The following is a 10,625-nucleotide window of genomic DNA, read 5'->3' on the forward strand; positions in this document are numbered from 1 at the left end:
ATGAAATTTCTGGAATTGCGAAATATAGTTTGGAAGACACTTTTTGGAACAGATTTTTAGAATAAACTGAAATATACATGATACCTTTCATGAAATACTCCTCACATGTATTTTGGAAATAGCTCTCCGAAGTATACGAAATATTTTTTCAAAAAATACTTTTCGAAACGAGTTCTTTAACATTTTCTCTCTCCTTTTTATGCAGTACGGCGATGACAATGCAGGAAGCAAATGTCACACTTTTTGAGTTCTAATAGGCTAGGCTAGTCCAATCAACGTTATAAATGGGCTGAAATCTTCTTTTTTACACGACCCAAACCAAAATTATTTACAATTTATTTTTTTTTAAATCTAAGAAAAATATTGTAAAATGTATAATTTAATTGTTGGTGACGTCCAAAAGTACTTTTTTTTGGTCACATAATGCTATTTCGAAAATATATTAAATAGATAGTCGATTCAATTTAACAAATATTAATATATCTTATTTTCTATATATCAAATGATACTAAATTAGTTTTATCTTTCTCGTTTGAACAAATCATTCTGTACACAAGGATTTGCGTTGACGTATTTAAACAAAATTTATGTTCTCATATATGATTTGAAAGAAAAGTGAAAATGAATTTACGGATAGCTTCCGGAAATTCATCCTCCATTTTGCAAAATTACGAGAACATCAATAAACATTTTATGTTTATATTCTATTTAAATTTTATATATATATATATATATATATATATATATATATATATATATATATATATATATATATATATTCGTGAATATTATTCAAATTCGTTTTCGTTGTGACGAAGAATCTTCATATTGATTAGGTATGGTTATGAAGAACTCGTCCTCATCATTCCTGTCATAATACTCGTTCCACTATATCTTAGTCCCGTTTAAATTGTTAAAATATTCATTGTCAATTAAGTAAACTTAAATATATATATATATATATATATATATATATATATATTATTACACACTTATTATTTTTTATTTTTTCTAATTTTTTGGTTTGTCATAAAATTCATTCACATCTCTAATATATTTTTCGTCGTATCCCCTTTATTATTTTTTAATATTTTTATTTATTGTATATTTTTCTTTCACATGAGAATTTTAACACTCTCAATCTAAGTGTTCAATAACATAAATCTTTCATTTATTAGGTAATATAAAAAATTTATCTTCTTTACTTTATTATTAATAATTTTTGTTTCATTTGAAGAGCTATTTTGTTTGGTTAAAAAAATTTTTGTTATTTCTCAACTATTGGCTATGTTGATATTTAAAAAATTTTCTTAGATCTCTAAAGTATTTTTCATTTTATCATACCCTTAATTATACATTTGTTTTTCTTTGTGCGATTTCCTTCAATAATTTTTAAGACATACAATTGATAATTTTTTTATATTTTTATTTGTTGTTTATATGTAGAATATTATTTTTATATATTTTATATAATTATTTTTTATTTTCTAAATCATTATCAAATTGTAATTTTGTCACTATAATTGTATAAATAAATTTTATTTACTATAGTATACAAATTTAATGTAATTTCCATTAATTTATTTTTATTACCATCCAACGTATATTGATATTCAAAATATACAAGATCTATGTTAAAATTATATTATTATTAGTTTAATCTTGGTTAAAATACTCCGTTGATCCGTGTTTTTGTCGCAAAATCTCAATTTGGTCCTCATATTTTTATTAGTCTCAATTAGATCTTCATTTTTGTAAATTAGTATCAATTAGGTCCTTTCCGTTAAGTAGGTGCCACGTGTCATTTCCTCATTTTTTTGAATTTTTTTTTAAATTTTGAATTTTTTTAAAAAAATATTTATGCCACATGTCACCTGTAGTGTGCCTCGTGTCAATCTAATATGGTGACACGTGCCAAATTATTGTATGAATCTCAATTTGGTCTTCATATTTGTTAATTTTATTTGATTTGATTCCCAATTTTTTTTTTAAAATTTTCAATTTCAGGCACTTCAAATTTAGACCAAATTTTACTTTTATATAATGTTATGATTATTTTTATTAAATATTTTAATAATATTAATTGTTTTTAATATTAAAATTTTAAATATATTTATTTTAATTTTTTATAAAATTATTTTAAAATTTTACATTTGAATTTATAAAATTGTTACTTTTAAGCCAACTCTAAAATATTGTTGATATAGAATATTATACAAATATTTTGAATATAAATTTATTAATCTATATATTTATAATTTTAAAATAAAATTTAAATAAATTTTAATGTAAAATATAAATTTAAATAAATTAAATATCGTTAAAAATATGTAATAAAAATATTACTTGTAATAAAAGTATCATCATTACATTTATAAAAAAATTAAATTTGTTCTAAATTTGGAGCACATGAAATTAAATTTTTTAAAAAAATTTGGGATTAAAATTAAATCAAATTAACAAATATGAGGACCAAATTGAGATTCATAAAATAATTTGACATGTGTCACCATATTAGATTAACACGTGGCACACTACAAAACTGACACGTGGCATAAATATTTAAAAAAATAAAAAAAAAGAAAAATAAAAAAAGAATTTAAACAAAATTAAAAAAAATTCAAAAAATTCAAAAAAACGAGGAGCTGACACGTGGCACCTACTTAACGGTGTTAGTTCTCTATTAACGAAAAGGACCTGATTGATATTAATTTACAAAAATAAGGACCTAATTGAGACTAAAAAAATACGATGACCAAATTGAGATTTTGCTAAAAAAAGAGGACCAACGAAGTATTTTAACCTTTAATCTTTGTTCTTTACGTGATTTTGATAAAGTGATGTATTATAACTTTAATTTGTATATAAATAAGATATTCATTAGAATTTTAAAAATTGAAGTAAAAAAATTAAAATATATTTTAATTTGAATATTTGTTTTCCTTTTATATTTTTTTAAAAAAATATTTTTAAAATTTATCAACTAGGTTTCATTAATGATTACAAAATTAATAAATATTGTAATTCTCATAAAATTTTATTTGGTATTCTAATGTGAAATGTATACAATTATTACTTCTTTATAATATTATGTCATTTACCGTAAATTTTTTTTGTAAAAATTAATTAATTAATAAAAGTAAGAAAGTGGATACGAATATGTGTACAAGTATATATCCGGTGAGGATAGAGATTGAACAAAAGTTCGTTACATAACATATTAAAATTATATATATATATATATATATATATATATATATATTATATTGGATTTCGAAATCTTGTAACTATATTTATATATACTAGATTTCAAAATTCGGTAGCTTGTTTAATTGGATTTAGTAAATCCTGTAATTTTCTTATTTGAATTTCAAAATTTGGTAATTTGCTTAATTAGATTTCGAAATCCAGTAGCTTCTTAAAATTTGTTTTAGGAGTGCATATAGATGAGTTGGGTAAAAGATAAAAGGCTATTTTGAATTTTTTTGAAAGATTTAAGGGTGTTGAAGAAATCATTGTGGGTGAAGGAAGAAGTGCCCAACCTTGTATTGCATCAGATTCACTAAACAAACTCTACAAAATTTGAGACTAACTTCCACCATGTTTGTCATGCGTCTTGGTAAAAAATGCATATGTATTTGGTAATAACTTTTTTCACCTTATGCCTGCCTGGTGGTGTTAACTAAAATTAATATGTGAATCTTATTGGCATAATCCTAACTGTTTCGATACATTCAATAAGTTTCACATTGCTTAAGAGTTGGAGTCAAACGTAGTTTAAATATTTCTTTCTCTCTCTACCCTCTGAGACGCCTTTTAAAGACAAAACTTTGACGGAACTTCACGCTCTAAAGCGAACAATATCTTGGGAGCGAAGACCTGGATACGATCAAAATTTACTTGGACTACTTCTAAGGTTCAACATAAGGACTTCGACTTCCAATCCTTAAAAAAAGAAAGAAGGGCAAAATGCCTACTTTAGATACAATCAAAACAACCTTCACCCACAAAGAAAAGCACTCACTTACCAAGGTAGGAAGAAAGAAAATCTTGACTGCTGACATTCAAGATTATCTGCATTTGAGCAAGTATAGGCAAGAGATATGAGTTTTAAGAATAGCGAGTTATCCCTCTTGTTCGTAGAAGTTAATGCAACCGAACCATTCACTACTCCTTTTTTGTGACGCACCAACTAACTCACTTAATCTCGAATTTCATATTGAAAAAGGAGGACGCACATCAAGGCTGAAGTCGAATCAAGCAAAGGTCCTTTGGCACTACTTTCCTAAATGGGACTAACTCTCACATTAGTGGTGAGATGCAATGACCAAGGATATTTGAATATTTTCCTTGATATGTGGGGTGCAGGATGGGGTGCAGGAAGCAAATGTCCCACTTTTTGAGTTGATTTTCTAATAGGCCAGGTTAGTCCAATCAACGCTATAAATGAGCTGATTTTTTTTACATGACCCTATCAAAAACTATTTACAAAAATATTTTTCAAAATCTAATTCTGAAAAATATTGTAAAATGTATAATTTAGAATTAATTGTTGGTAACATCCAACATACTTCTTTCGTTACATAATTATATTTCTAAAATAATTTAAAACATATTAAATAGATAGTCGATTCAACTTAATAATTATTAATATATCTTATTTTTTATATAACAAAAGATATAATCTTAATACAAATAACTTTTAGTGTTACTAAATTTATTGATGATTGAGATAACCAAACAAGTGTTTAGCATTTAGCATTTAGTAATAGGTAGAAAATTATAATAATTTTATAATTATTCCAACTTTACTCATATATTTTAGATTTACTCAAGAGCTTTGACTAAAAATTAATTGCATGTTAAATACTATTTTTTTTATTTGTTTGATAAATTTGACAATTATAAACAATCATACTTAATTATTTCAACTATTAGTAAAATTAACAAAAATTAACAAAAATAATTTTTTAAACAAATTTTTATTATTATTCTAAAGATAAAATATATTACATTGAAAGTACTATTTACCTATAATATATATATCTATATATATATATATATCATAATATTTATTCAGAAATAAATTTTTTAATATTTAGACAAGTCCATTTTAAAGAGGATTTTTTCTGTTGGCAAGATAACCATCATTAATGGATGGTTACTAAATGGTTTAATCATACCTTTGGTTCCATTCTCGTAGCGAAATCTTAATTTGGTCTCTCTATTCTTTTCATCTCAATTTGGTCATTATTTTGGAAAATTTAATCTCAATTTAGTCTTCTTCATTAGTGGTACAATATCAACGTTAAATGGGGTGCCACATGTCACTTCATCGATTTTTTGATTTTTTTTTTGAATTTTTTTTTAAAAAATAAAAAAATTTGCCACATGTCAAACTGTCATCGTGCCACATGTCAGTGACAGAGTGATGTGGCAGTGATAATGTCAGGTGTCAGTATTATGTTATGTGTCATTTCCTCAATCTCAATTTGGTTCCTGTATTCTAATTTTTGTCTCAATTTAGTCCTTATTTTTGTAAAAATAGTGCAATTTCGTCCTTCTCCAAATTGAAACAAAAATTAATATTTATATAAATGTTATACAAATATTTTTATTAAATTTGATATTTTTATTCAAATTGATATTTTTATTATATGTTTTTAACATAACTAAGTTTATTTAAATTTGTGTTTAACATTCAACTTTACTTAAAAATGTTTTTGAATTTTAAATTTATATGTTTTTTATTGTTACACGAATCGGTTAATTTATGATTTTTTTTTCTATTAACATTATTTTCTATTAATAACTTTAAAACTTATTTTTTTTTTAAGAATGATAGAGTTTGTTTTCACATCACAATATTGCTTTCATTTTCATCACCAATTTCATTTCAAAACTTTCAATATAATTTTGGTAATTAGGAAACTAAATAAAAGATATAACCGTTGTACGCACCAACCAACCTTAAAAAGTAAACACAATTAAAATGTAAAAATAGACTGCCTAACCAACTTTATTCTTATATTGTATTGAGACAAAAAGTTTTATAATTTTCAAAATATTTAAATACATTTTTAAAAACTATCTTAAATAGGAACAAAAAAAACTAGTGATACCGAGAAACTATGTATTGGACTATGCTCATTGCTATAATCCATACTGAAGAATACATATCTTTAAGAGTTGTGCCTAAGTTGAATAATATTTTTTTTCATGTTCTCTCATTCTGCTATACTAATAAAAACATCAATGTTTTATCTAGTTTTCTGTTTTTATCCCTTTCTTTCATTGTATATATTTCCTCTATGGTACCATCTTGTAATACAAATTTTCAATATTATATCATATATCTTTTTCTCCCTTCACCTTTCGAGGGTTATAAGTTAGGTTTTACAACCCTCTCAAGCTGGGAATAAAGATTCTTCATTTCCAGCTTGGAAAGAAGGTATTGGAAGGTGGTAGGAGGTAGAGTCTTGGTGAAAATATAAACAGCTTGTTGGTAGGTGGAGATATGAAGCAATTTGATGAATGTATAGTTAGGTTTCTCGCGAACCACATGAAAATCGATTTCAATGTATTTGGTTCATTCATGAAAGATTTAGTTGGAAATAATAAGAATGGTTGAGTGATTGTCATAATAGATGAGAGATGGTTGAAGATGGGAAGACGAAGGTCATGAAGAATGTACATGAGTCATTGGAGTTCACATGTGGTGGCAGCCAAAGCTTTATATTCCGCTTCAAAGAAACTTCTAGAAATTGTTAGTTGTTTCTTGGATCGCCAAGAGATAAATGAGGCACAAAAATAGACAAAGAAATTGGTGACAGAACGTCGAGTTTCGGGGCATGTGAGCTCACCTAAATTCTTGATGTGGAAGGTCATATCGAGGAGTTGGATAATGTGTTAAATGTGCTCGGGGTTGTTTCCAGTTAGGACGATATCATCCACATAGATTAGGAGAGCCATCATGGATTGGTTAACATAGTGGAGAAATGAGGAATGGTCAGTAGAAGAATATTGTAAATGATGATTGGAAGGCAATATCTCTTCGATGGATGTGCATGAGAAGGTCCTTGCAAAGAGGATTGAATCGATTGATTCTATGTATTTCGAAGTCATAAAAGCTTTGAGGGAAGAAAATGATAAATTTTATTTATTTTTAATTTTTTAAACAAAAAAATAATTGAAAATTTTATTTATTTGCTTTATTTTTATGTGTTTTCTTTTCAGAGGCGGAACCAATGAAGATGTTGAGTTAGGAAAGGAAGAAAAAAGGAATGAAGGAAAGGTTATTAAAGTTGGAAGTTGACATGAATATGGAGAAACAAATGATGTTGGAGGAAGTAAATGTCCATTTATCAAAGCTGAAAGATGATATAAAGACATAAAAAAAAAGAGTATTGCAACTATGATTGCAGATTTATCTGAAAGACATGATAATCTGGTTGCAAAGTTTAAGTTGGGATGTAATGTTTATTAATATTTACTTTAATTAGTCCCAAGTTCTAAACTTTGTATTTGATTTTCAAATTTATAGCTGCAATGTAACACAATTCTTGATTTGCATAATGTGAAAAAAGCAAAAATAGGAGACAAGTGGAAGCAGAAACATGAGATCAAGCACGAGAGGTGAAAAGAGAAAAGATATACGGTATAATATTGAAAAGTTGTATTATAATAAGGAACCATAGAGAGAATATATACAATAGGATGAAAAAATAGAATAAAAACATAAAAGTTAGATACAACAAATTCGATTAGGTAAAATGTTGAATAGTTGCAGAACTCTAAACAATGAGCAAATAAGTTATGTCATCAACCCCTCAAGCTGGGAATATATATTTAATGCACAATGTGGACCCTCAAGAGACGATAAGTTATTCAAGGTAAAATAAAACTAAAAGCCCCAACATGTAACTAATGGAAAAAATAAAATAAAATGAAACGACTCCATCAATTTAGTATGTCTATTATCCATCCTTGTGCCATAAAAAAATGATTGAATGAACCACTACACCTCAAACAATTGTAAAATGCAGTGCGTGATCTACGAAAATCTTCCACCATTCATGCTATAGGTTTTTACCACTTAAACCCCAAAACGTGATATTTAACCATAGAAAATATATCAGCCTGTAAGGAATGGAAAATATTTGTGTAGTTATGGCAGCACACACACATGAAAAGGAAGGAAGGTTTTCATGCATGTGTAGTTATGGCAGCACACACACATGAAAAATGAATGAAAAACAAATCTTATTCCAGCAAGATGATACTTCTCTCTTCTTCCTCTATGTTCTACCCTTCTCAAACCCTAAACCTATGCATCTTAGTCCGAAACCCTAAAAAAAAGAAATTTTATGTGGCTATCGTGAGTGGAAAAACAAATAACACATGTCATTCAATGAGTTGAGGAGGAGTCATCCAGATCTTTTCGAGCCTTTGGTTATTTGATCTTTGAATCGTAATTTAAAATTTGATAACTCGTGTCCATCCATTTTTAACCGCATCCAAAACTACCCAAACCCAATGAACCAGAGGTGTAAAATGGTCGGGTATAGTTTTCTGAATGTTAAATTCTGATTTTGTTGGATTTGACCTGTTAGGCTCGAATCCGGCCCAACCCGATCGATGCTCACCCTTAGGTGGAGAATACACATACTAAATTGGTGGAGGCGTTTCATTTTATTTTATTTTTTCCATTAATAAGATGCTGCAACTTTTAGTTTTATTTTACCTTGATGACTTCTCTTCTCTTGATATATATTCCCAGATTAAGGGGCTGATAACATAGCTTAGCTGCTCATCTTCTGCTCATTACTTAGTGTTCTGCAACTATTCGATATTTTGCCTAACCAAATATGTTGTCTCTAACTTTTCTGTTTTTATTCTGTTCTTTCACCCTCTTCTACATATTCCCTCTATGGTACCTTATTGTAATACAACTTTTCAATATTATACCGTATATCTTTTCTCTCTTCACCTCTTATGCTCGATCTCGTGTTTCTGCTTCCACTTGCATCTCGTCTTTGCTTTTCTCACATTATGCAAATTAACAATTGTGTTACATTGTAGTTATAAATTTGAAAATCAAATATAAAGGTCAGAACTCAGGACTAATTACAAACATCACCTAAATACTTCAAGTTTTCAACCTTTTCAAATAAATCTCCAATCATATCTTCATTATCCATGTTTAATGTTTTCACAACAGTTTCTAGCTTTGATAAATAGTCCTTCATTCGCCCCAACTTCATTTCTGCCTCCATTGTATAAGTTTTCAGCTCTTTGAAAGTTTCATCCATTTTCTCCATTTCCTTATCCAACATTTGTTTCTCTATCTCCAGCATTCGTTTCTCCGTCTTCACTAGTTCAACCTTAGAAAAAAAAACACACATAAAAATTAAAGCGAATAAATAAATAATTTCAATTCTTTTTTTTAAAATGAAAATAAATAAAATTACCTAACAATAGTGACAACAACAATTCCTCATTTTCTTGCATCAACGCTTCTAAGTCTTTGGAATGCTTACAGTGAAACATTTCAATTTCGTCTCTAATATCTTTCATGAGCGTATTCATGACCCGACAATTGTATCGCAAATTGCCTTCAAGAGCATTTATATGATTATTGTGCTCTTCCAACTGGGCTTTAAATTTATCATAATCCATGCCTATCAAGGATAATTAATAATTTTCAATATCATCTTAGAAATCTAAATAGTAAAAATAGGTAAAAAGAAAAACAAGACTTATTCATATATTATATGAGATCAACGTGTAATAATTTTTCAATTGCATGATACTTAGCTTACAAAGTAAGAGAGGTAATTATGATGTCGAAAGTCAAAATATATCACCAGAAGTCAACTTCCGGAAGTCAAAATATATCACCCGAAGTCGACTTCTGGAAGTCAAAAAACATTACCGAAAGTTGACTTCCGAAAGTCAAAAAATTAATTCTATTTTAAATATTTTAAAAAACGATTAAAAGTTAGAAAACATAAATTTTAAAAAGAATTAAAAATATTTAAATTAGAATTAAATTTTTGACTTTCGGAAGTCGACTTCCAGTAATATTTTTTGACTTCCGGAAGTCGACTTCTAGTAATAATTTTTGACTTCCGAAAGTCGACTTCCGGTAATAATTTTTGACTTCCGAAAGTCGACTTCCGGTAATAATTTTTGACTTTCGGTGATGTATTTTCACTTGCGAAAGTCAACTTCTGGTGATACATTTTGACTTCCAGTGATGTATTTTGACTTATGAAAGTTGACTTCCGGTGATGTATTTTAACTTTCAGAAGTTGACTTCCGGTGATATATTTTAACTTCCGAAAATTATATATTTTGACCTCCGGAAGTCGACATCCAAAAGTAATTTTGGGAGTGTGATGTTCGTGGGTTTCCTTAAATGGTCAAAGAGTTTTTTAGGAATTTAAAAACAATTTGAAGATGTAAAAGAAATTTTGGAGGTGCAGTAAGACCCTTATTAGTAATACAATAGTATGGCCACCCACACACACTTGGCACCTTTGCACTTTGTTCTGGTGATCTTGTGTAATAGAATTGATTATGTAAATTCCACTTGTTAAAGTTAAAGTAGATGTGATCATTTT

The 10,625-nt window shown here is 27.5% G+C and overlaps 1 long non-coding RNA gene across 1 annotated transcript; it reads right to left on the reverse strand.

The window, feature by feature from the left end:
• Positions 1–9,081: 9,081 nt before the first annotated feature.
• LOC146886090 (uncharacterized) lies at positions 9,082–9,676 on the reverse strand. Its single transcript, XR_014994951.1, has 2 exons — positions 9,471–9,676; positions 9,082–9,383 (listed from the first exon to the last, which is right to left on the reverse strand). It is a non-coding gene; the product is annotated as an uncharacterized LOC146886090 (long non-coding RNA).
• Positions 9,677–10,625: the final 949 nt, after the last annotated feature.

The sequence above is a fragment of the Vigna unguiculata genome, chromosome 5 (genome assembly GCF_037176805.1).
Source record: "Vigna unguiculata cultivar grain cowpea cultivar isolate G323 ecotype 2 chromosome 5, ASM3717680v1, whole genome shotgun sequence".
Classification (NCBI taxonomy): domain Eukaryota; kingdom Viridiplantae; phylum Streptophyta; class Magnoliopsida; order Fabales; family Fabaceae; genus Vigna; species Vigna unguiculata.